At 39.9% G+C, this 25,899-nt stretch overlaps 1 long non-coding RNA gene across 2 annotated transcripts in view; it reads right to left on the bottom strand.

Moving 5' to 3' along the window:
• LOC131276363 (uncharacterized) overlaps positions 1-25,162 on the bottom strand; it is a 51,535-nt gene extending 26,373 nt beyond the window's left edge. For both annotated transcript variants that reach the window (XR_009183874.2, XR_009183873.2), the window contains exons 1-2: positions 25,126-25,162; positions 24,603-24,689 (exon numbers count right to left, since the gene is read on the bottom strand). This is a non-coding gene — a long non-coding RNA (uncharacterized lncRNA). The remainder of the gene's footprint in view (positions 1-24,602; positions 24,690-25,125) is intronic.
• Between the last annotated feature and the right edge of the window lie 737 nt (positions 25,163-25,899).

Raw genomic sequence — 25,899 nt, 5'->3', positions numbered from 1 at the left:
CATAAAACTGCAACTCAATGTTAAAAAAAATTTTTTTTAAAGTTCTAAATAACTGGAAGACTATTCCATGCTCATGCATTGGAAGACTAAATAACATTAAGATGTCAATTCTACTCAAATTGATATACAGATTCAATGCAAGTCTGATGAAAATTCTACCAGAATTTTTTTTAATTGAAAACACAATTATAAAATTTATTTGGAAGGGTAAGGGATCCTGAATAGCCAGAAACATCTTAAAAAGGAAAAGTGAACTCTCACCTCCAGACTTTAAATCATATTTCCTAGGTATAGTGGTTTAAAAAAGCATGGTACTGCCATAAAGACAGACACATAGATCAATGGAATCAATTTGATGGTCCCGAAACAGACCCTCACAGGTATGGTCAAGCCATTTTTGACTAGCCTGTCAAACCAACACAGCTCAGGCACAATAGCCCATTCAACAAATAGTGCTGAAAGAACTGGATATCCATAGCCAAAAGAAGGAAAGAGGACCCCTATCTCACATCTTATCCAAAAATTAACTCAAAATGGGCAAAAACTTAAAAATAAAAGCAAGAACCATAAAACTTCTAAAGAAATTGTAGGAAAGTATCTTCAAGACTTGGTGGTACGTGGTGGATTCTTAAAGAAGATAAGAGGAGGACTGAGATGAACTACTGATGGTTAATGTATGTAGAAGTTTTAATTAGTTTTGCTGTAAAAGTGTGGAAATGTATAGAGTAGATGGTAACATATAGTGAGTAAAACTAGTTAATAATTGGGGATGTGGCTGAAAATGGTATTCTAGATATGAAATGCCAAGTGACAAAATGCTAAAGAATAATCTAGGAACTGAATAGCACAGTAAACCAAGAGGTGGATGAGAATTGTGTTTGATGGTATGGATGCAAGAGTGTCTTTGTTAGCTAAAGTAAATGTACATCACTACTGTAAGGTGGTGGGAATGTGGAGAAGCATGGGAAAAATACAACTGGAAGGAGCTATGGACTCTTGTTAGCATTGATGATATAATATTCTTGCTTCTATGCCAAAGATGTACTGTGTTGATAATGGGGCAGTATGGAAAATGTGTGCCAAATGTACACTATGGTCATGGTAACAATCAGATGATATTATCTGGTCTGTAACAAATGTTCAGATAGAGGGGTGTTGTTTGGGAATTCTGTACATGTGCATGATTGTTTTGTAAGTTTACAACTTCTGCCATAAAAATATACTTAAAAATAATAATAGGGTGGGTTGCAGGAAAAATACACCAAATGTAAGATAAGGACAATAAGATTTTGACAAAAATCTTTCATAATTTGTAAGAAACATCTCACAAAAATGCAAGGTGTTGGTGATGGTATATGGGACCCCTGCATGATGTTATACATGTTTGCTTTCTAAGTTCAGAATTTTTACCATACTTATTATGAATGATCATATATAAATGATATAAAGATAATAATAGGGTGGGTTGGGGGAAAATATTTTGGTTAGTAGTAATATTGTGACAATGCTCTTTAATCATTAGTTAAAAATGTTTAACAACAATTCAAGGTATTGGTGGTAGGGTGAGGTATGAGAGTCCTGTATGATGCTATATATGTTTGTTTTGTAAATTCACAACTATTATTATACACTTATTGTTTATGTATGTGTATGTATGAGTGGTATACTTTAATAAATTAAAAAAAAATTTTTTTTAAATCATGGGACCCACTGAGTCCATCACTCTCCTTTCTGGGTAACAGCAGTGGAAGGAGACTATCTGGGGAGTCAGGCAAGCTAAAATTAGATTTCAATTATAAAACAAAGTAAAAATTAGGTATTTTTTTAAATCACCATTTTACAGATGAGGGATAGGTACAAAGATCTCAAAGTACTTCTCCTGAAGTGACCCACCAAGTACATGTCAGGATGTAAGTACAGGGAAGTCTGACTTTAGGCTAAACCACTGTGGAAATGACTTCACAAGAGTCACAATTCCATCCAAATTGGGCTGCCCTCAAAGCCCATGGTTGAGCTTCAACTACATCCAAGGGCTGCAAATATTATGGTCTGAAACCACCTCCCCAGCCAGGAGAGACATCATAGAGATGGTGGAAAGAGCCACTGTCTCCACTTTTTATACTCTATTAAATAAACAGTGAGTGCATGGTGACAGTTTAGGTGACCCTGTGCTAGGCACAGGGCAAGGAGAGATTAATTAAACCTTATGGGAGTGACTTACAGTCCAGGGAACAAGAGATAAAGAATCAGCAAATACAACTTGAAGAAGAGTGGTCAGTGGTAGGATAACAGAGCAGGTAAGAAAGATGCTGTGAGTTGATGAAGTTCAACCTGCTGCCCACATAGGATGTCTAAGGTTTGGTTCCTGGTGCCTTCTAAAAACAAACAAGGAAAGAAATGAATAAACCAACTCAAAGGAGCCTATGTGGCTCAGTGGTTCAGTGCCATCTTCCCACATACAAGGTCCCAGGTTCAATGCCCAGTCCTGGTACCTCAAAAAAAAAAAAAGTTACCAAAGTCAGAAAAGACAAGACTGGAGCTGGGGATCAAAAGAGGAGGAGAAAGCAGCCAAGTGGCGAGGGGTTATTTCCACATCAAGGAAATAGTTAGTGACAAGTGGAGAAGGAAGACAGAGCTTGATCACTGCATGATCTCCAAGGGAGGTGGGCATGGCAAATAAGCCCATTAAAATTGGGCAAAGTATTTAAATAGACATTTCTACAAAGAAGATATACAAATGGTAAATAAGCATATGAAAATGTGCTCAAGTCCACTAGCCATTAGGGAAAGGCACATCAAAAACATGATGAGCTATCCTTCACACCCATTCAAAAGGCTATTACTTTTTTAATTGGAAATAGCAAGTACTGGTAAGGATGCACATAAATAGGAAACCTTGTACACTGTTGGTAGGAATATAAAATAATGCACTGGCTGTGGAAAACAGCTTGGCAGTAACTCAAAATTAACCTAAAATTACCATATGAACTGGCAATCCCACTTCTGCATATATATCCAAAAGGATTGAAAGCAAGGACTCAGACAGGTATTTGTATGCCAATGTTCAGAGCACAATAAAGAAAATGTGGAAGTCAAATAACTACCAGAAGATGAATAAACAAAATGTGGTAAATACATATGATGGAATATTATTCAGCTGTAAGAAAGAATGAAGTCCTGATACATGCATCAACATGGATGAACCATCAGGACATTAAGTTTGGTAAAATAAACCAGACACAAAAGGACAAATATTGTATGACCTCACTGATATGAACTAAGGATAAGAACCAAACTCACAGAATTAGAATCTAGAATATGTTACCAAGGGATAGAATGGGGGTAGAGAATGGAGCGCTGATATTTAAATTGTGCAGAATTTCTGTTTAGGTTGATTGTAAATGTTTGGGAATGGATAGTGGTGATGGCAGGATGTTACTGTGAATTATATGTTTGTGAATGTGGTTGAGAGAATTTGTTTACGATCTTGTACATTAGTAGGAGGAAAGCTAGAAGCCTAAAGATGGGATTGTTTAACGAAGTGAAAACTGTTATGGATGATGGACTGAGGTTAATAGTACAAATATAAGATTGTTCTTTCATGAATTACAACAAATGTATGGCACTATTAAACATGGTTAATAACAGGAAGGTAGATGGAAAAAATACACCTAATGTAAATTAAGGATTATAGTTATCAGTAATACATTATATTCATTCATCAATCCTCACAAAGCTGACACACTAATGCAGAGTCAACAATAGAGGTATACACAGGAACATTAATTTTTTACATGAATTTTCTGTAAACATACAACTTCCCTCATTTAAAAAAATTGCAGTAATTTTAAAAAGCATTAAGCTAAGTGAAAGAAACTAGACACAAAGTACCACATATTCTATGATTTCATTAATATATACATAAAGATAAGTCTATAGAGATGGAATGAAATTAGTGGTTATGTAGGGCTGGGGAATGGCAGAGGGACTGGGAGGTGACTTCTAAGGAGTATAGGGCTTTCCTTCTAGGAGAGATGAAAATGTCCTAAACTTGATTGTGGTGAGGAATGCACACATCCGTAATTATACTAAAGTACACTTTGGATAGATTATATGGTATGTAACTATATCTCAAAAAAACTGCTTTTAAAATTTGGGGCACACATTGTGGAGGTTCTTGTAGTCCAGTGTAATACTCTTGCTTTTTACTGTAAGCTGGGAATGCATGGGGGTTTCAGTAAAGAAAAACAAGGGCCAAGACTTGCCTGAGGTTTTAACAGGATCATTCTGGCTGCTAGGTAAGAATGGACCACAGTGGCAAGCAGGTCAAAGGCAGACCAGTTAGGGAGCTACCACAGTAGTCCAGGCAAGTGATATGGTGGATTAGACAGAGCAGCAGCAGTTAGGGAAACCAGGTGGTTGGGTTTTACACATATTTGAAGTAGCTGTTGCTGGATTACTGTGGGGTAAGAAAGTGACACAATCCCAACTCCAAAAGACAGAGGAATGAACAAACAGGAGGAATGCAACTATGCATGAAAGTAGACTATTATTATTCTAATAATGTAAGAACTTGTAACATTGATAAAAATAAAGGCAGTGGACACAGAGGTTCTGAGGAGAGGGAGAGGGAAGAATAGGTATAATGCGGGGCATTTTTCAAACACTGGAATAATTTTGCATACTGCAATAACAGAGACAAGTCATTATACATTTTCTCAAAACATATAAAAATGTGCTGTGCAAAGTGTGAAACATCATGCAAACTATAGACCATGCTTAACAGCAATGCTTCAATATGTGCTCATCCCATGAAACAAATGGACCACACTAATGAAGGATGATGTTCATGGGGAAAACTGTGTTAGGGGGAGGGAGTAGGGTATATGGGATTCCACTATATTTTTGATGGAATATCTATGGCATCTAAAGCACCTTTAAAAATAAAGAAAACAAAATGCTTTTAAAAATTGTGACATTTAAGCAGAGGTATCAATGGAGTTGTGATGTTAGGCAAGAGAAAGACTGGGGTATCATCAAAACTATTTGATATTTGAAAACATGGAAACAGATTCTGAAGAGAGGGTGCACTGAATGAAATCCATAAAAAATAAAAATGATACACGGCTCTTCACCAAAATTTTAAAACTACAGATCTGCAAAAAAGAAACTATAAAGGCAAACTACAGACAGGGACTAATATTTGCAAACTTAACTATGACAAGGAAAGAACACATACCTAGACTATCTGAAACTGATATCTGGATAGGTATCTACAATATTGGGAGCGGCTATGGCTCAAGCAGTTGAGCACTTGCTTCCCACAAGAGAGGTTCTGGGTTCAGATCTAAGTACTTGCTAAAATAAACAAAAACAAAAAACAAGCAAACAAAAAATTTTTAGGGGATCCCATGTGGCTTGGTAGTAGAGCACTGGCTTCCCACTTATAAGGTCATGGGTTCAACCTCTGGGCTTAATACCAAGAAAACAAAAAACAAAAAAACCACACAGGTATTCTAGAATAAATTAAAAGAATTTCCAAAATTCTCAAAATTCAACCATGAAAAAACAATCCAGGGTGTCACAGGGTGACAACTGCTACCGGTTTTCACCAGACTGAGGTGTCCCTCAGACCGGTGGGCTCAAACTTGTTGGCCCCGGGGGAATTGAGGATGGATACGGAGACTATGCACACTCCAGAGACAGGGTTCTGGACCAAGTCTAACTTTATAACATAGAAACAGCTATTTATAGTTCAGGGCAATAGGGAAGGGGGGCTAGGTGGTATTAGATTGGCAGGGGTGAATATATGCCCAAACAAGGAGAGGGGTAAGCTATGGGGGACGGTTAGGTTGATCATGTAGTCTGAGCTTTTTCATGCCATACTGCCTGATTGGTGGGTATCAAACAAAGGGAAAAGGGCTCAGAGAGGAGGAAGAAGACATGGTGTAGCTGGACAGGGCCTGGTTGCCATTCTGTCTGACCTTGTGGTCAGTGGTTATTTTGTTTAGCTGTGTGGTTGCCTTAGAGACAGCGTATTGGCAACTGATAAGCTATGCCTTGTCAGCTGTGCACAGGGTGCTCTTGGGCGCTTTTATTTCTCCTACACCAGGGAAGTGGCTGTGGCCCATCTCCAGGGCCTCCTTGTGAAGGCAGGCTCACCCACAGGCTGCCGATTGCTGCCTGGCCCGCACATGCTGCAGAGAGCCGATTCAGCAAGGTGACACAACAAAGGAGGGAGACAAGCAAAAAACAAACAAACAAACAAACACCACCTTCCAAGGCCTGCAGCCTGGAGCTGAGCATCATGGGAGGGAGGGCCAGGGCAGCTTCCCGCACTGCCCATGTGCAGGCCCCACCCAAGGCCTCTGGACTGGGGATGGCTCCACCCGCTTCCTGCTTCAGGCACCCAGTGCTCAGCTAGTGGATCATCTGAACCATTCCTCAACTTCTGAGTGTTCTTCTTTTTTTTTTTTTTTTTTTAAAGATTTATTTATTTATTTAATTTCCCCCCCTCCCCTGGTTATCTGTTCTTGGTGTCTATTTGCTACGTCTTGTTTCTTTGTCTGCTTCTGTTGTCGTCAGCGGCACGGGGAAGTGTGGGTGGCGCCTTTCCTGGGCAGGCTGCTCTTTCTTTTTCACGCTGGGCGGCTTTCCTCACGGGCGCACTCCTTGCACGTGGGGCTCCCTCACACGGGGGACACCCTTGCGTGGCACGGCACTCCTTGTGCACATTAGCGCTGCGCATGGCCAGCTCCACACGGGTCAAGGAGGCCCGGGGTTTGAACCGCGGACCTCCCATATGGTAGACGGACGCCCTAACCACTGGGCCAAAGTCCGTTTCCCATGAGTGTTTTTCTTTAATCTTGAACATTCTCCATTTAATATTTCAGCCCTTTCAGCTTTTCACTTTATCTACTTAAGCATTATCTTGTCACCCTATTTCTTAGAGATTATACTTCAATTTTGAACTGTATTTCCATTTTTCTTATTTCTTCTCATTCACTTTTTGAATTTTAAAAATTTATATCTTATCATGTATTTCATTTTCTTAATGCCTGTTATCTACTTTTCAGAAAGCATATTTCAGTACATAATCTAGATCATGACAAAGAGCTTTCATTCATTTGTTGTGGATTACTCTGCACTTACTCCTTTTCTCCCTATATTACTTTGATACTTGAAAATAACTGTTTTTTCTCTTGGTTTTCATATGATTAAAAAAATTTTATAGAGAGAATTGAGACTGAAAATAGCTTTCCAACAATACAGATCTGTTTCTCTTTCTACATGTTTTATGAAATGTTTTAAAGTATGGATGCTTTCTTCCTGATATTTTCAAATTCTGTACTTCCACCACTCTTCCAAAAGGGTCTTCACTCAATTCATTACCTCTCCCACAACTTTTTTGGTCTATTTTCTTTCTCCATCTGACCACTGAATGTTCCTTTTACATGTACTCCTCTCTGGAGAAATATTTCCATGTTGCCAAAATCTAGTCATTCTCTATACATGTCTACAAATTTTCAAAATCAATGATCTATGAAAGTCTATATATATTCAAAAGTAATATGTATATGTTATTTCAATACGTTATACTATATTTCATTTCTGAATTATCTTGTTTTTGTATATCTAATGCATCATATTCCTACAATCCTTAGTTGTAGTTTCTTATACTTTATGACTACAGTTACTAATTTTCTATTTAGTTTTAAATCAACCTATTTTCATACATATTTGGTGTTAGCAATCATGATTCATATTCTGCAAATTTTGAAACATTTTTATTGCTTTAGATTCATAATCCAATAGGTTCAGGGTCATTTCTATCTGGACTACAATATTACAACCATATGGCTTTACACCTATCACCAGGCACACACATGGTCCTCAAGGATTCTGGTTATTATTTGTTCTTACTCTAGTTAAATAACTGTTTTATAAATAACCTCTAGAAAGAAAAATTCATTTAATAGGGTTTATTGAATTTTAAAAATTTAAGAACACATCAACATATTTCAGGCATAGTCTATCATGATCTTACTATTAAACGTTGAACATATGGACATTAAGGAGAATTAAGTTCTTCAAAATCAAAAATGTAGGTATCCAACAATTAACTCACATTTCAGGATTTCAAAAATGCACTCACAGGATACCTATAATCTGGGGGCTTTCTGCTGCTCACTACGTGGATGGTCATTTGTGGAAGTTATTCTACTCTGTTCACAGCTGCATTTTAAAAATCCACAGCTAACATCACACTCAAGAGTGAAATACTGAAACTCTTTCCCAAGAGTTCATGAACAAGATAAGTTAACTCACTTTCATCACTGCTTTTAGCATTGTACTATAAGTTCTAGCCAGAGCAATTGGGTAAGAAAAAAGTCATCCATACTGGAATGGAGGAAGGAAAACTATCCCTATAGATGACATATCCCTTTAAATACATAATTCCAAAGAAGTCACAACAATACTAATGCAACAATAAAGGCATAAAGCAAACTTGCATAGTATGAGATAAATGCACAAAAGTCAGTTTTGTTTATACAGCACAACAAAAAATAAGTCCACTCAATCAGCCGCTAACAAATAAAATAGCTAAGAATGAATTTAATGAAAGGATAAAACACATGAACACTAGCAAACAAACTGAATGAAACTAAAGAAGACCTAAACATATGGCAAGACATCCATTGTTCAATGATGATAAGATTATATTATTCTAATATCAATACTTAACATAGGGAGCTACAGATTCAATACAATAGTTACAAAAATCCCAGTGCCATTTTTGTTTACAGAAATGGAAAAACCGATTCTCTAATTTAAATGGCTTCAGTAAGTGTCTTTAATAGAGAAAACAATCACCTTTCTTCCTTGTGAGACTAGGATAGACTAATTTGTATAATATGAGGAGGGCTTTCATTGAGATCTGGTTGACTTGGGTAGGAATATGTGGGATTCTCTGAGGGATACTGGGGTTCACAGAAATTTGAGTCTTAATTCTCCCTGTTAATGGAGGGCAATATTTTTCTGTAAATTTCATAGGGACACAGAGGCCAGGATGTGGAATATCTCTGAGTACAGAGCTGTGTCTCCATTGCCATATTTTCATTCAGGCTGGGTGAAGTTTTTGGTTCTCAGAAGGAAGTAGAGGTCTCTGAAAACACAATAATTGACCAAGTCCCCTCCTCTTTAAACCCTAAATCTCAGGATCTGCAGTGAGTTAAGCATGAGCAAGGGTATGAAAATTCACTCAACATCAGTAGTGACCAGTAAAATTAATAAGAAAATTAGAAGGTCTCACTGCTCTTGGAGTGCACATGATCTGGGAGAGGAAGGACTGAAATAGGAAGGTGCACACTCCAGGATGCTGAGGGAGTTGTTTAGTTCTTTAGTCAGGGAAACACCTGTTGTTGACCACCTCTAGAGTTCTCATATCATTCTACATTTCAACTCCAGAATTTCTATTTCCACTAAATTTATACTTTCTAGCCCTTTATTGATATTCTCTACTTGGAGAGATATCATTCTCATGTTTTCCTTTCACTCACTGAGCAGATTAAAAATTTGTAGATGCACTAATCCAGAAAATGGGTGTTGATGGAAGTGGGTACTGCTCATCTCTTTTGAAAAAGAATGGTTCAAACCCCGGGCTTCCTTGACCTCTGTGGAGCTGGCCCATGGGCAGTGCTGATGTGCCAAGGAGTGCTGTGCCACACATGGGTGTCCCCTGCATAGGAGATCCACACATGCAAGGAGTGCACCCTGTAAGGAGTGCCACCCAGTATGAAAGGAAGTGCAGCCTGCCCAAGAATGCATTGCATGCATGGACAGCTGACACAAGATGAGGCAACAAAAAGAAACACAGATTCCCATGTCACTGACAACAACACAAGTGGACAAAAAAGATGCAGCAAAATAGACACAGAGAACAGACAACCAGAGTGGGGGGGGAAGGGGAGAGAAATAAAAATAAATAAATCTTTAAGGAAAAAAAAGAACAATCATGAACACTTATGCACCGAAGCAGGGCACCTCAAAATACATAGGCAAACAAGGAAAAAAACTAAGTGGGGAAATGCATGCCTCTACAATTACTCTGGGGGACTTTAATACACCAATGTTACCTTAGACAGACCATCTCAATGAGAATCAATAAAGAAGTAAAGACCCTGAATAATACATTAGAGGATCTGGACCTAATAGACATATACATAACATTACACTCAAATACAGTGGGATATATATTATTCTTGAGTGCACATGGATCATTCTCAAGAACAGACCACATGCTAGGCAACAGAACACCTCTCAATGAATTCAGAAAGACTGAAATTACACGAAGTAATTTATGTGACTAAAATGCACAGAAGCTGGAAATCAGCAAGGGGATGAGAAGCAGATTAGGCACAAAGATATGGGAGTTAAACAGTACACTCTTAGACAAACAGTGGGTCAAGGAGAAAATTGCAAAGAAATCGGTAACTACCTTAAAATGAATAAAAAAATAACACAGCAACATTGCATAACCTCTGGGATGCAGCAAAAACTGTACTGAGAGGAAAACTCACAGCTATAAATGCTGATATTAAAAAAGAAGAAAGTGCTAAAATCAAAGACTTAACTGCACATCTGGAGGAACCAGAAGAACAACAACTAACCCCAAAGGAAGTAGAAAGAAGGAAATAACAAAGATTAGTGCAGAACTAAATGAAATTTAAAATAAGAAAGGACTAGAAAAAATAAAACCAAAAGCTGGTTCTTGGAGATCAATAAAATTGATAAACCCTTAGCTACACTAACAAGGAAAAAAAAAGAAGATGCAAATACAAAAAATAAGGAATGAGGAAAAGGATATCACCACTGACCCCACAGAAATCAAGTTTATCATAAGAGGATACTTAGATAAACTGTATGCCAACAAGAATAATTTAGAATGGGCAAACTCCTAGAAACACACAAGCAGCCTATGTTGATGAAAGAAGAAAGATGAACTCAACAGACCAATTAGAAGTAAGCAGATACAGTCAACAAAAACCTCCGAACCAAGAGCCCAGACCTGTTTCACATGTGAATTCTATGAAACATTCCAGAAAGAACTAACACCAATCCTGCTCAAACTCTTCCAAAAAACTGAAGTAGAAGGAACATTGCCTAACTCATTCTATGATGTGAACATTAACCTAAAACCAAACCCAAACAAAGATGCTACAAGAAAGGAAAATTACAGGCCAATCTAATGAACCTAGATGCTAAAATCCTCAACAAAATACTTGCTAATCATATTCAAAACATATCAAGCAAATTTCACACCATGACTAAGTGAGTTTCATCCTGGGTATGCAAAGAGTGTTAAACATAAGAAAATCAATCAATAAAATACACCTCATAAAGAGATCAAAGGAATAGAAACACATGATAATCTCTACAGATGCAGTAAAAGCATTTGACAAAACACACCCTTTCCTGATTAAAACACTCCAAAAGACAGGAATAGAAGGAAACTTCCTCAACAGAACATAAGGTATATATGAAAAACCAACAGCTAAATCATATAAAATGGTGAAATCCTAAGAGCTTTTGCTCTAAGACTGGACACAAGACAAGGATGCCCACTGTTACCGCTCCTGTGTAACATTGTGTTCAAAGTGCTTGCATGAGCACTGCAGCCAGAAAAAGATGCAAAAAGCCTCAAAATTGGAAAGGAAGAAGTACAAGTTTATTTACAGACAACATGATCCTATACATAGAATGCCCTCTGAAACAAAGCTTCTAGAACTTATAGTTCAGTGAAGTCACAGGATATAAGAACAATGCAAAAAAAAAATCAGTAGCATTCTTGTATACCAATAATGAGCAATCTGATGAGAAAATCAAGAAAAAAATACCATTTACAATAGAAACTAAAAAAAAACAAATACCTAGGAACAGTTTAACTGAAGAAGTAAATGACTTATATGAAGAAAACTACAAAGCACTGTTACAGGAAATCAAAGAAGACTTAAATAAATGGAAGAATATTCCCTGCTCATGCATAAGAAGACTAAATATCATTAGATGTCTATCCTACCCAAACTAATCTACAAATTTAATGCAATCCCAATAAAAATCAACACAGCATTTTTTAATGACTTGGAAAGACTATGAAACTTATTTGGAAGGGCAAGAGTCCCCAAGTATTCAAAGACATATTGAAAAAGTAAAACAAAATTGGAGCAATCACACTACCTGACTTTAAAGCATACTACAGAGCTAGAGTGGTCAAAACTGCATGGTACTCTCACAAGAATACACATACTAGCCAATGGAACTGAACTGAGAGTTCTGATATAGATCATCACATATACAGTCATTTGATATTCAACAAGGCCACCAAATCCACTCGGCTGGGAAAGAATGGCCTCTTCAATAAATGGTGCTTGGAGACTGGACATAAATAACCAAAGAATTAGAGGAACACCATCTCACACCTTATATGAAAACTAAAGATGGATCAAAGATCTAATTATAAGAGCCAAAACCATAAAGACCTTGGAAGATAAGTAGGGAAGCTTCTATAGGACTTTGTAATAGCAAATGTCTTCATGAACTTCAATCCCAAAGCATGAGAAGCAAAAGAAAAAAATAGATAAATGGGACCTCCTCAAAATTAAAACCTTTTGCACTTGAAAGGAGTGTGTGAAGAAAGTGAAAAGACAGCCTCAGCAATGGTAGAAAATATTTGGAAATACCAAATATCTGATAGGAGCCTAATGTCCACCATATGTGAAGAAATATCTCAAAATAAAAAGACAAACAATCCATTTAAAAAATGGACAAGTGATTTGAACAGACACTTCTCCAAAGAAGGAAGACAAAAGGCTAAAAAGCATATGAAAACATGCTCAACATCACTAGCTATTAGGGAAATGCACATCAAAACTACAACAAGATACCATCTTACTTCCATTAGACTGGTGGACATTAAAAAATCAGAGGACTAAGGTGCTGGAGAGGATGTGGAGTAATGGACACCTTCATCCACTGCTGGTGGGAATGTAGAACAGCCCAGCCATTGTGGATGACAGTTTGGGGTTTCCTCAAAAAACTAACTATAATTCTGCCATATGACCCATCAATTCCACTGCTGGGTATATACCCAGAACTGACAACAAGGACAAGAACCGATTATACACAACAATGTTCATAGCACCATTATTCACTATTTCCAAAACTGGAATCAACCCAAATGCCCATTAAGAGATGAATGGATAATCAAAATTCAGTAGATACATACAATGGAACACTACCAACTGTAAGAAGGAATACAGTACAACACATGGGATAACATGAATGAATCTGAAGGGCCTTATGTTAAATGAAGCAAGCCAGGTATTGAAGGACAAATACTGAATGACTTCTTTGATAAGAATTAAGCTAATTGAGCCAACACAGGGAGCTAGAGTCTGGAAGATAGGTTTACAGGAAATAGAAAGGGAGAAGGTTGTAAGCCAATGCCCACAGGGGTGCAATCTATGATAAAGTATGAGTAGTTGTGCAGTGAAGGGATATGACAGGGGTGTAAGGATATTATTGGGTTGGGTGGTGCAAGCTTGATGGGTCTAGGGTAGGGAGGATGGGTTGAATGGTCCATGGAAATGGGGAAAGAGTTGAGGGGGGAGGTAGCAGGTGAACATTGGCAGGTATGTGGTTGAAACTACAATGCTGAGAAAATTGTTTTGGCAATATGACAAGGAAGGGCTACTGGTTTAGGGTGTTGGATGGAAATACATTTGGGAGAGGGCACACCTGGGGCAGTCTTCTAAAGAAGGTGCAAGTGATGATTTTGTCATAGTGTGTTGGATCAGTGGAGGGGGAACCACATAATGAGTGAAAAGGAGTTAAGCTCCCATACAGGGGAGTCTCGATATGTTCTCAAACACAGGGGAGGGTGTCTCTGGAGAGTATGGGTGGTTCCTAACAGGAGAGGACAGACTACTGTGTCAAGCCAGCAGCACTGTTGCAAATATCTACAAATTTTGTTCTTCAAGGAGTGAAGCCTGGTGGTCACAGTGGGTCCTGTGGCGGGAGAGAGAAAGAATGGGATCAACAGAAGAGTGAGTATTTAGGGGGCAAAGGAAGAATTCTGCATGATCTTGCAATGATGGATACAGGCCATGTTAAATTTCATAAAAAATTTATAAAAGTGAATGGTGTAAAATGTAAACCATAATAGAAACCACTGACCATAGTTTGAAGCTATGTTTTAATACTTGTACATCAGTTGTAACATATATGCCATCCTCATGTAAAAAGATTATTAACAAAGAAAGGGAAAAAGGGGAGGATGTTGGGTATACGAGAGTCCCCTCCATTCTGTATGTGACTTCACTGTGACCTAAAACTTCTTTGTAGACAAAATGAAAAAATAAAATACTGGGAAGTAATGGAAGAAAATGCAACTGTACATATAGCACAACATATATTACAGTGATGAAAGGCAAAACTTAAAAAACAATTCTTTTACTATTTTTCATTTTTAAATACCCCTTTTTAACCTTATTTTAGTTTTAGTTTTCTTAAATTATCATGTATTTTTCTTATGTTTAAGCCTTTTGTTATTATTTCATTTTCCTATTAAGCAAATTTGAAAATATTCTTAGCTTCATTTTTGAAGAACTTCTAGATTACAGAAGGGTTACAACTATGATAGAGGAGGATCATTGGTGTGGGGAGTACATGATGGGGGATAGATACATGGAAGGAAGTTCATGTGGGGATATATATAAGGTATATAAATATGTTCCAATGTTCATGGGGCATTGCCACAGTGGGTAGAAATTCACACAACAACTGAAAGAATACCGAATTCCTATCCTTGGGAGCTCTGCCACATTCTCTAATGCTACAGCAGCAATCCTCCAAGGAGCAATGACTAGTGAAAAAGGATGGTCCACTGATATACGCTTGAGATAGATGACTATGCTTATGCACTTTTTGCTCTTAAATTTGCAAGTTAGCATAGTGATGTAGGGTACTGAAGACCTACTTCCTGAGAGCCTCCATGTTACTCAAATATGGCCTCTCCCTAAGTCAAACTCAGCATATAAATGCATTACCTTCCCCCCCAATGTGGGTCATGGCTCCCAGGAATGAGCCTCCCTGACACTGAGGGATTACTACCAAGCACCAGAGGATGATGCAACTGGAAAAAGACACTGAACTAAAGGGGGAAAAGGTAAAGATACATGAGTTTATATGGCTAACAGACTTCAAAGTAAGCCAGGAGGCCATCAGAGAGTTATCCTTATAAAGTCTCCACAGGATCTCATAGGCTGCCAAAGCAGATACTACCACAAATAGTGGGACATCTGAGGGATCCAGAGACACCCAGCTTATACGGTCAGGGCAGATAGCTCTGGAGATTGAAGCCTGGCCATTGGGCCCTACTTCGGAGTTTGTGCTCCTGAGTGTGACAGAGCTGGACTCAAATATGACTTCTCTACACATGCCTCTTCTATCTCTTTTATTTGAAACTATAGTTGATGCTGGAATTGGTAGGTGTACATCCAAAAGACTTGAATCTCTGAAATGTTCCTGTGCCAGCTGGGCCCTGAACCTCAGTGGAGTTGTAACACCTACTCTCCAGTTCATTGGACTCATCTAGGTCAACTAACAAGGAGGTGAGGATGGACAACCATCACACCAAGGAACTGAGAAAGTCTACAACTGCAAGCAAGAAAGTCCCATTTATCAGCCAAAGGGGATCAAAGTCCCCTCTCTGGTAGAGTAGGCATCACTATTCCAGAATCCTCAGGAGTGTGGACTTACTGGTATTCCACTATAGACTTATTGTGGTTATATCAATGGAAAATCTATCACCAATGTGGAGACAATGGCCACTGGAGGTGCTGAAGTCATGGAGAGGGAAAAAGAGGTATAATATGGGGGCATTTTCAGGACTTAGAATAGACCTGACATTGCAATGACAGATACAGGCTGTAGCAGTCTGGTATTATTGATGAATTCCAAAAAGAAGTATTGAATTATGTTTGTAAAATGATCTTTTCCTCTGGGCATATGAGATTATATTGGATTTATAGGTTTACCTGATTAGGTAATTATGTTAATCACTTGTGCCAGAAGGGCATTGAGTCCCAACCCTTTGGTGGGCAGAAAAAAGGCATGGCAAAGGACAGAGTTAGAGGTTTTTTTTGTTTTTGTTTTTTTTTAAAGATGTATTTATTTATTTAATTTCCCCCCCTCCCCTGGTTGTCTGTTCTTGGTGTCTATATGCTGCATCTTGTTTCTTTGTCCGCTTCTGTTGTAGTCAGCAGCATGGGAAGTGTGGGTGGCGCCATTCCTGGGCAGGCTGCTTCTTTATTTTCACGCTGGGCGGCTTTCCTCATGGGCGCACTCCTTGCGCGTGGGGCTCCCCCACGCGGGGGACACCCTTGCGTGGCACGGCACTCCTTGCACGCATCAGCACTGTGCATGGGCCAGCTCCACATGGGTCAAGGCGGCCCGGGGTTTGAACCGCGGACCTCCCATATGGTAGACGGATGCCCTAACCACTGGGCCAAAGTCCGTTTCCCTATAGGTTCCTAATGTAGGAGTTTTTATGTTGGAATTTGATGCTGAAGCGGGAGTCCTAGGAAGCAAGGAACCCTGAACTCACAGAGAAGCAAGACTGCAGAAGGGAGGAAACCCAGGAAGCCTGAACCCTTGCAGACGTAGGCAGCCTCTTACTCCAACATGTGAAAACAGACTTTGGTGAGGGAAGTAACTTATGCTTTATGGCCTGGTATCTGTAAGCTCCTACCCCAAATAAATACCCTTTATAAAAAAAACAACCAATTTCTGGCATTTTACATCAGTACACCTTTGACTAATACTCAGGCCATTATATATTCTGCCATAACCTACAGAATTGAATGCAAGAGAGTGTAAACTACAAGGTAAACTATAATCCATGCTTAGTTGCAATGCTTCAAAATCTGTTCATCAGTTGTAATGAATGTAGCACACTAATGCTAGAAGTTGTTAATGTTGGGAACAGTGGGAGGTATAGGGAGTGGGGCATATGGGAATGTCTTATATTTTTCAATGTAACAATTTATGTAATCTAAGGATCTTTTAAAATTAAATTTAAAAAAGGATACAAAGGCCTCTGAGCTGACTACAAAGGGGTATCCAGGGATCTACCATCCTGGGAAAGGTGAAAGAGAGGGACACAGCCTAAGGCTGAGAGCTTCTGACCCACAATTCGGGTCTGCTGTGTCCCACCAGCTTTTCCAGGCTGACTGGGACCACACTGTTGTCTACCTTGGGCTACTAAACAGAGGTGGAGAAATCCAACATTCTTAATCTCCCTCTCTTATAGCCGGGGTTGATTGTTGAGGATGTACCTTCCCAGGAAACAGGAGAGAGAGGGACACAATCTAAGGCTGACTCATCTTTGGACCCACAAATTTGGTCTGTTGTGTCCCATGGGCCCTTCCAGGTCAGAGAGGCCTTGCCATTGTTTGCCTTAGGATGCTGCAAGGGAGTAAAGAAATCTGACCCTCTCAATCTCCTCAATGAACAGGGACTGATTGTTGAAGATGCAGAAGGGAGTAGAATTATTTCTTACCCAGGAAATGGGAGGGTGATGCCAGAGAAGGCTAGAGACTTTTTTATAAGAAAGTCCAAATTACAAGGATTTTAGCCTCCAGGCAGGATCTTCTCACATTGATCCAGGCTGTGTTACAGTAAAAACACATTAAACAGGCATCGAACTGAGGGCTGCCAAAGAGTGTCATCTGCTGGCAGAACTTGGTAGTACATATGAGAAAACTAAAAATAAATGAGGCATTTTCTGACCTTTATAGCTTGCCTCCCAAGGCCCTAGGAAGTAGGTCTGCAAAACATTACTGGGTGCAGAGCACACTTTTGAGCAACTAACAAGGACAAGCCTAATGATCCAGGTTGAATCAAGAATCAAAGAGCAACAGTAACACACAGCCTCGTGCCACTAAATCCCAATAAAAGACAAAGAAATTGAGCATCTGAGTAAACTACATACTATTCAGGTGCCTAGACATCAGCAAAAATTTATGAGCCAGAATAAGAAAATGGAAGGCATAGCCCAGGAAAAGGAATATATCAAAGTCCCAGAAGAGATGCAGGATTTGAGAGAACTAATTAACGAGATGTGTACCAATTTCCAAAATAAATTCATGAGTTAAAAGACAATATGGTTGAAGAGATGAATGTCATTCAAGAAGATGTTCAGCAAGCACAAAGAGAACTTGAAATGTGGAAGAGAAAAGCAACAGAGCTCATGGGAATGAAAGATGCAATAGGTGAAATCAAAAACAACATTAAAGGTTTACAACAATTTCAAGCAGACTTGAAAGGATAAAAGAAAGAATAAGTGATACCAAAGACAGAAAACAGCTGAAATTGAAGAGAGAAAAGAACAGAGGGAGGGAAAAAATTGAAAAAAAATTGAGCAGAGCCTCAGGGAGATGAATGACAAGAAAAAACACAACAACATACATGTCATGGGAGTTCCAGAAGGAGAATAGAAGGGAAAAGGATTAGAAAGAGTATTTAAGGGAATAGTTAAAATTTCCCAATGCTTACAAAAGAAATGACCCTGCATGTCCAAGAAGCCCACCTTATCCTAATCTGAATAAACCCCAATAGATATACTCCAAAGCATATATTATTCAGAATGTCAAATGTCAAAGATAAAGAGAAAATTCTGAGAGCATTAAGGGAAGCAAATCATCACATACAAGGGATGCCCAGTAATAGTGTGGATTTCTCATCAGAAACCATGGAGGTGAGAAGACAGTGGTATGATGCAATTAGGAGACTGAAAGAGAAAAACTGCCAGCCAAGAATTCTGCACCCAGCAAAACTGTCCTCCAAATATGTAGGTGAGTATAAAATATCCACAAACAGAAACTAAGAGAGTTTGTAAAAAAGAATCAAAATTGCAGGAAATAATAAGGAAGCCATAGAGCCTGAAAGAAAAAAACAGAAGAGAGAGGCCTGGAGCAGAGTAGAGACAAAAGAATAGCAGAAAGGATAACCAAGAGTAAAAAGATAAGACCAAAATATGATATCAACATGAATACCAAAGAATAAAATGTTGGAAATAATGCATTTACAGTAGTATCATTGATTGTGAATGAAGTAAATGCACCAAACAAAAGATATAGATTGACAGAATGGATAATAAACACAAGAGCCATCCACACACTGCTTACAAGAGACCCACCTTAGACTCATGGATACAAACCAGCTGAAAGTAAAAGGTTGAAAAAAGATACTCCATGTAAATAGAAACCAAAAAAGAGCAGGGATCGCTATACTATTATTGGACAAAACAAACTTTAAGTGAAAAGAAGTTATGAGACAGAGAAGGCCATTATATATTAATAAAAAGGGCAACCCTCCAGGAAGATATATTTATGCACCTAACCAGGGTGCCCCAAAATATGTAGGACAAACTCTGACCAAACCAAAGGGAGAAACAGGCATCTCTACAATAATCACTGGAGACTCTAATACACCACTCACATCATGAGACAGAACAACTGGACAGAAGATCAACAAGGAAACAGAGACCTTAAAGAATAATAAATGAGTTAGACCTAAAAGACACACAGAATGCTGCATCCAAATGCAGCAGGTTATACATTCTTCACACATGCCGATGCATCCTTCACCAGGATACACCACATGCAGGACACAATGCATGTCTCAATAAATGTGAAAAGACTGAAATTATACAAAGCACCTTCCTAGATCATAATGGAATAAAACTGGAAATCAATAATAGACAAGAAAAAGGCAACTTCACAACTGTGTGGACTCTAAACAACATACTCTTAAATGATCAGTGGATCAAAAAAGAAATTCCAAGTGAAATCAGGAAATATATTGAGAAAAATGAAAATGAGAACACAAATTACCAAAGCTTATGGGATACAGCAAAGCCAGTCTTTTTTTTTTTTTTTAAAGATTTATTTATTTTATTTAATTTCCCCCCCTCCCCTGGTTGTCTGTTCTTGGTGTCTGTTTGCTGCGTCTTGTTTCTTTGATCCGCTTCTGTTGTCGTCAGCGGCACGGGAAGTGTGGGCGGTGCCATTCCTGGGCAGGCTGCACTTTCTTTTCACGCTGGGCGGCTCTCCTCACGGGCGCACTCCTTGCACGTGGGGCTCCCCCACGCGGGGGACACCCTTGCGTGGCACGGCACTCCTTGCGCGCATCAGCACTGCGCATGGCCAGCTCCACACGGGTCAAGGAGGCCCGGGGTTTGAACCGCGGACCTCCCATGTGGTAGACGGACGCCCTAACCACTGGGCCAAAGTCCGTTTCCCAGCAAAGCCAGTCTTGAGAGGGAAATTTATGGTGCTAAACACCTATATTAAAAAAGAAGAGCTAAACTCACACTTAACTGAACACCTACAGAAATCAGAAAAAGAACAGCAAACCAATCCTCAAAGCAAGCAGAAGGAAAGAAGTAATAAAGATTAGAGCAGAAATAAATGAAATTGAGAAAAACAACAACAAAGAGAAAATCAAAACCAAAAGCTGGTTCTTTGAGAAGATCAGTAAAATTGACAAATTGCTAGCAAGATTAACAAAGGAGAAAAAGGAGGCAAAAAAAAAATCAGAAATGAAAGGAGGGAAGTAATGACTGACCCCACAAAAATAAAAAGAATCAAAAGAAGATATTCTGAGAAATTGTATGCCAACAATCTAGACAACCTAGAAATGGGCAAATTCCTAGAAATGCACCAACAACCTACACTGACACTATAAGAAATTCAAGAACTTAACAAACAAATCACATTTAAAGAGACTGAATCCATCATCAAACACCTCACAACAAAGAAAAGCTCAGGACCAGATGACTTCAGAGATTAATTTTACCAAGTATTTCGAAAAGAATTAACACCAATTCAGTTTAAATTCTTCCAAAATGATGAAGAGGAGGGAAAATTACCCAACTCTTTTTATGAAGCCAACATCACCCTAATACCAAAGCCAGATAAAGACAGTATAAGGAAAGAAAAGTACAGACCAATCTTTCTAATGAAATAGAGATACAAAAATTCTCAACAAAATGTTGACAAACTGAATCCAGCAACATTATCAAAGACTTACACATTGCGACCAAGTGGGATTTATTCCTGCTAGGCAATTTATTCCTGCTAGAAAATCAGTCAACATAGTACACCACATTAACAAATTGAAGGGGAAAAAAACACATGATCATCACAGAAAAGGCATTTGACAAAATCCAGCATTCTTTCTTGATAAAAAAAACACTTCAAAAGATATGATTGGAAGGAAAATGCCACAATATGGTAAAAGGATATGTGAAAAACCCACAGCCAACATTGTACTTGGTGGGGAAATGCTGAAAGCTTTCCATCGAAGATCAGGAACAAGACAAGGATGTGCACTATCACCACTGTTATTCAACATTGTACTACAAGTTCTAGCTAGAGTAATTAGAGAAGAAAAAAATTAAAGGCATACAAATAAGAAAAGAGGAAGTAAAACTTGCACTATTAGCAGATGACATCATCCTATATTTAGAAAATTCTGAAATGTCTACAACGAAGCTACCTGAGCTAATAAATGAGTTTAGCAAAGTGGCAGAATACAAGAGCCACATGCAGAAATCAGTGTTTTTTGTACACTAGTACTGCACAATCTGAGGAGAAATCAGGGAAAAATTCCATTTACAATAAGCAAGAAAAAGACTCAAATATGTAGGGGTCAACTTAATCAAAGAAGTACAGGACCTATATGCAGAAAACTACAAAACAGTGGTAAAAGAAATTTAAAATGACCTAAACAAATGGAATGACATTCCGTGTTCACGTACTGAAAGATTAAATATCATGAAGATGTCAATCCAACCTAAACTGATTTATAGGCTCAATATAATACCAATCATGGGAAACGGACTTTGGCCCAGTGGTTAGGGCATCCGTCTACCATATGGGAGGTCCGTGGTTCAAACCCCGGGCCTCCTTGACCCGTGTGGAGCTGGCCATGCGCAGTGCTGATGCGCGCAAGGAGTGCCGTGCCACGCAAGGGTGTCCCCCGCGTGGGGGAGCTCCACGTGCAAGGAGTGCGCCCGTGAGGAAAAGCTGCCCAGCGTGAAAAGAAAGAGCAGCCTGCCCAGGAATGGCGCCGCCCACACTTCCCGTGCCACTGACGACAACAGAAGCAGACAAAGAAACAAGACGCAGCAAATAGACACCAAGAACAGACAACCAGGGGAAGGGGGGAAATTAAATAAATAAATAAATCTTTAAAAATATATATATATATAATACCAATCAAAATTTCAACAGCCTACTCTACAGAAATAGAAAAGGCAGGGAAAAGGACTTGGCCCAGTGTTTAGGGCATTCGTCTACCACATGGGAGGTCCATGGTTCAAATCCCGGGTCTCCTTGACCCATGTGGAGCTGGTCCATGCGCAGTGCTCATGCACACAAGAAGTGCCCTGCCACACAGGGGTGTCCCCCACATAGGGGAGCCCCACGCACAAGGAGTGCGCCCCTAAGGAGAAGCCGCCCAGCATGAAAGACAGTGCAGCCTGCCCAGGAATGGCGCCGCCCACACTTTTCCTGCAGCTGAGGACAACAGAAGCAGACAAAGAAACAAGATGCAGCAAATAGACACAGAGAACAGACAACCGGGGGAGGGGGAGAATTAAATAAATAAATAAATCTGTAAAAAAAAAAGAAAGAAAAGAAAGAAAAGGCAATTACCAAATTCATTTGGAAGGGAAAGTGCACCTAAATAACCAAAAGCATCCTAAGAAAGGGCAACATGGTGGGAATTTCACTGCCAGATCTTAAAACATATTACAAAGCTACAGAGGTAAAAACAGCATGGTACTGGCATATAGAAAAACTCATTGATCAGTGAAATAGAATTTAGAATCCAGAAATAAACCCTCACCTCGATGGTCAACTAGCGTTTGACACATCTACCAAGTCCATGTTAATGGGAAAAAAGTCTCTTCAAAAAATGGTGCTGGGAGACCTGGATATCTATAACCAAAAGAATGGAATAGGACCCCTATCTTACATCCTATACAAGAATCAACTCAAAATGGATCAGAGACCTAAATATAAAAGGAAGGATCATAAAACTACCTGAAAAAAATATAGGGAAACATCTTAAGGACCTTGTGCTACATGGACAAAGCACATGAAACAAAAGAAAAAATGGATAAATGGGACCTCCTCAAAATTAAACACGTGTGCACCTCACAGGACTTTGTCAAAAGGGTAAAAAGGCAGCTGCCTTGGCATAAGGAAATGCTTGGAAATCATATGTCCAATAAGGGTTTAATAGCTATAATATATAAAGAAATGTTACCACTCAATAATAAAAAAAGACTCAATTAAAAAATGGGCAAAAGACATGAGTAGACATTTGTCCAAGGAAGAAATACAAATGGCAAGAAAACACATGAAAAAATGTCCAACATGAGTAAAAATTAGTGAAATGCCAATCACAACTAAGAAATATCATTTCACATCTATCAGAATGGCCACTATTAAAGTCAGAGAACAACAAATGTTGGAGAGGATGTGGAGAGATAGGAATACTTATTCCCTATTGGTGGGAATGCAGAATGGTACAGCCACTGTGGAGGACTGCTGGGCAGTTCCTAAAGAAGGTGAATACAGATTTGCCAGTGACCCAGCAATATCACTATTGGGTCTACACCCAGAACTGAAAGATACAAACAGACATCTGGACACCTATGTTCATGGCAGTGCTACTCACAACTGTCAAAAGCTGGAAAGAACCCAGTTGTTCATCAACTGAGGAATGGATAAACAAACAGTGGTATATTCCCATGATGGAATATAATGCAGCTGTAAGAAGAAAGGGAGTCATAAAACATTTGACAATGTGGATGAACCTGGAGGACATTATGTTGAGTGAAGCCAGACACAAAGGACAAATACAGTAAATACAGCATTACTATGAATTAAATATACTGTATAACACACTGTATGATTTCATTTATATAAAATGTAAATATAAATCAATTTATAAAGGGGAAAAAGTATTTGTGCAAGAATATTCAAAAATGGGAGTTGTAAAGAGTAGGGGAGGCACAGATGGAGAAGTGATGGATTTTCTTATTTATTATTATTGAAATTATGAAAATGCTCTAATAATGATAGAGGTGATGAATGCACAACTATGTGATGCTGCCGAATACCAATGATTGCGCACTTTGGATGAACTGTATGCTTCCTTGATACGTACCAATAAAATGATTTTTTTAAAAAAATTGACAAATAGCACTTAAAAATGGGAAAATATGTAAATAACACTTTCACCAGAGAAGAAACATTCAATTCTTTTCATCACTAGGGAAATACAAATTAAAACCTGCTATGACTTATCATAAAGACATAGTAAAATGGCTAAAATCAAGAAAGATAATACCAACTGTTAAAGAAGATATGGAAAACCTAGAGTCCTTATATATTTCTAGTGAGAATGCCAAATGGTGCTGCCACTTTGGGATTCATTTTGTCAGTTTCTTAAAAATATAAACTTACATCATTGTTGCTAGTTCCACTCCGAGATATCTATCCAAGACAAATTGCTGTACCATGATTCCCACAGCAAGTTCATGGCCGCCAAAACTGGGGAAAAAATACAAATGCCTATCAAACGGGGCTTGGATAAGAGAAGGTGGTACATCGTAAATAGCTCTGCAGCTCTAACTAGGTAATTTCATTCAAATAACTTTCACCGAATAAACAAGTTATCTGCGTCTGGAAAAATGCCAAAGACTGAAGCAGGCCCCAAGCCCCCTGCTGCCCAGGGCCCGGCGAAGGCAGCCCCCAAACTCCCGGTCCCTAACCGCACAGAGAGGGCAGGACCGGCGGGGGTGCCGCGCACAACCGTCAAGCGAGCAGGAGCTTCGGCAGCCGCACGGCTGGGCGCTCCCACAGCGCAGCGCGGGGATAGCCGCTCGGCCGCTTTTCTGCGCTGCCGGAGTCCCCCGCAGCCCCGCGCCCAGCCGCGCCCACAGGCCCGCGGGCGCTCCCCACCCACCCGCCCCGCCGCCGCCAGTACCGGGCTCCGAGCCGGGCGCAGGCGGGCGTCTGAGGAGGGGCCGCGCACTCCGCCTGAGGGTTCCGGGCCAGCGCTCACTGCTCGCCTGCTAGCGGGCCAGACACGCCCCGCACACGCGGAGCCCCGCACAGGCAGAGCCCCGCACGCGCGGGGCCTCGGCCCTGCTGGAGCACCAGGTCAGCGCGACCGACGACTCCGAACACCCGGAGCTTCAAAGGGCCGCCGCCGCGCCGCATGCCGGGTGGGGCCTGAGGGGGTGGGACCTGAGGGGGTGGGGCCCAAGGGGGCGGGGCTGAGTGCCCGGTCACGCCCCTGCCAGGCGGGCCCGCGCGCCCTCGCGCCCCTCGGCTCTCCTGTCCCACCCGCCTTCGGGGCCCCTACCTGTGTTCTCCTGGGCCAAGCATCTCCCCACCCCCGAGACCTGGCTGAGGCCTGGCAGCCCCTTGGATCCCCCTGGCCAGGAATGGGGCCCGCCTCCCAGGAAGAGCTGCCGGCCCCCCTGTTGTGAGATAAACATTCTTCTACATCACAAAAGACTGAAGCTCCGGGTGCTGCGCAATCAAGGGCAGCAGGAGGTGCGCTGGGTGGGGGGGACCGGGGAGTCTCATTGTAAACAGAAGGTGACTGGCTCCTTTTCAACTAACAGGTCATGATTCTAGGACCCAAGATGATAAAAATAGTTAAAATGGGCAGAATTGTAGTTTCTCAAGATACACAGGATTTTTAAAGTGGAAAATCTTCAAGGGAAATTAAGACCTATGAAATGCTATGGTT

This window comes from Dasypus novemcinctus, chromosome 28 (genome assembly GCF_030445035.2).
Source record: "Dasypus novemcinctus isolate mDasNov1 chromosome 28, mDasNov1.1.hap2, whole genome shotgun sequence".
NCBI lineage: Eukaryota > Metazoa > Chordata > Mammalia > Cingulata > Dasypodidae > Dasypus > Dasypus novemcinctus.
The sequence above is the reverse complement of the archived record's forward strand: the minus strand, read 5'-3'. Positions and strand labels throughout refer to the sequence as shown.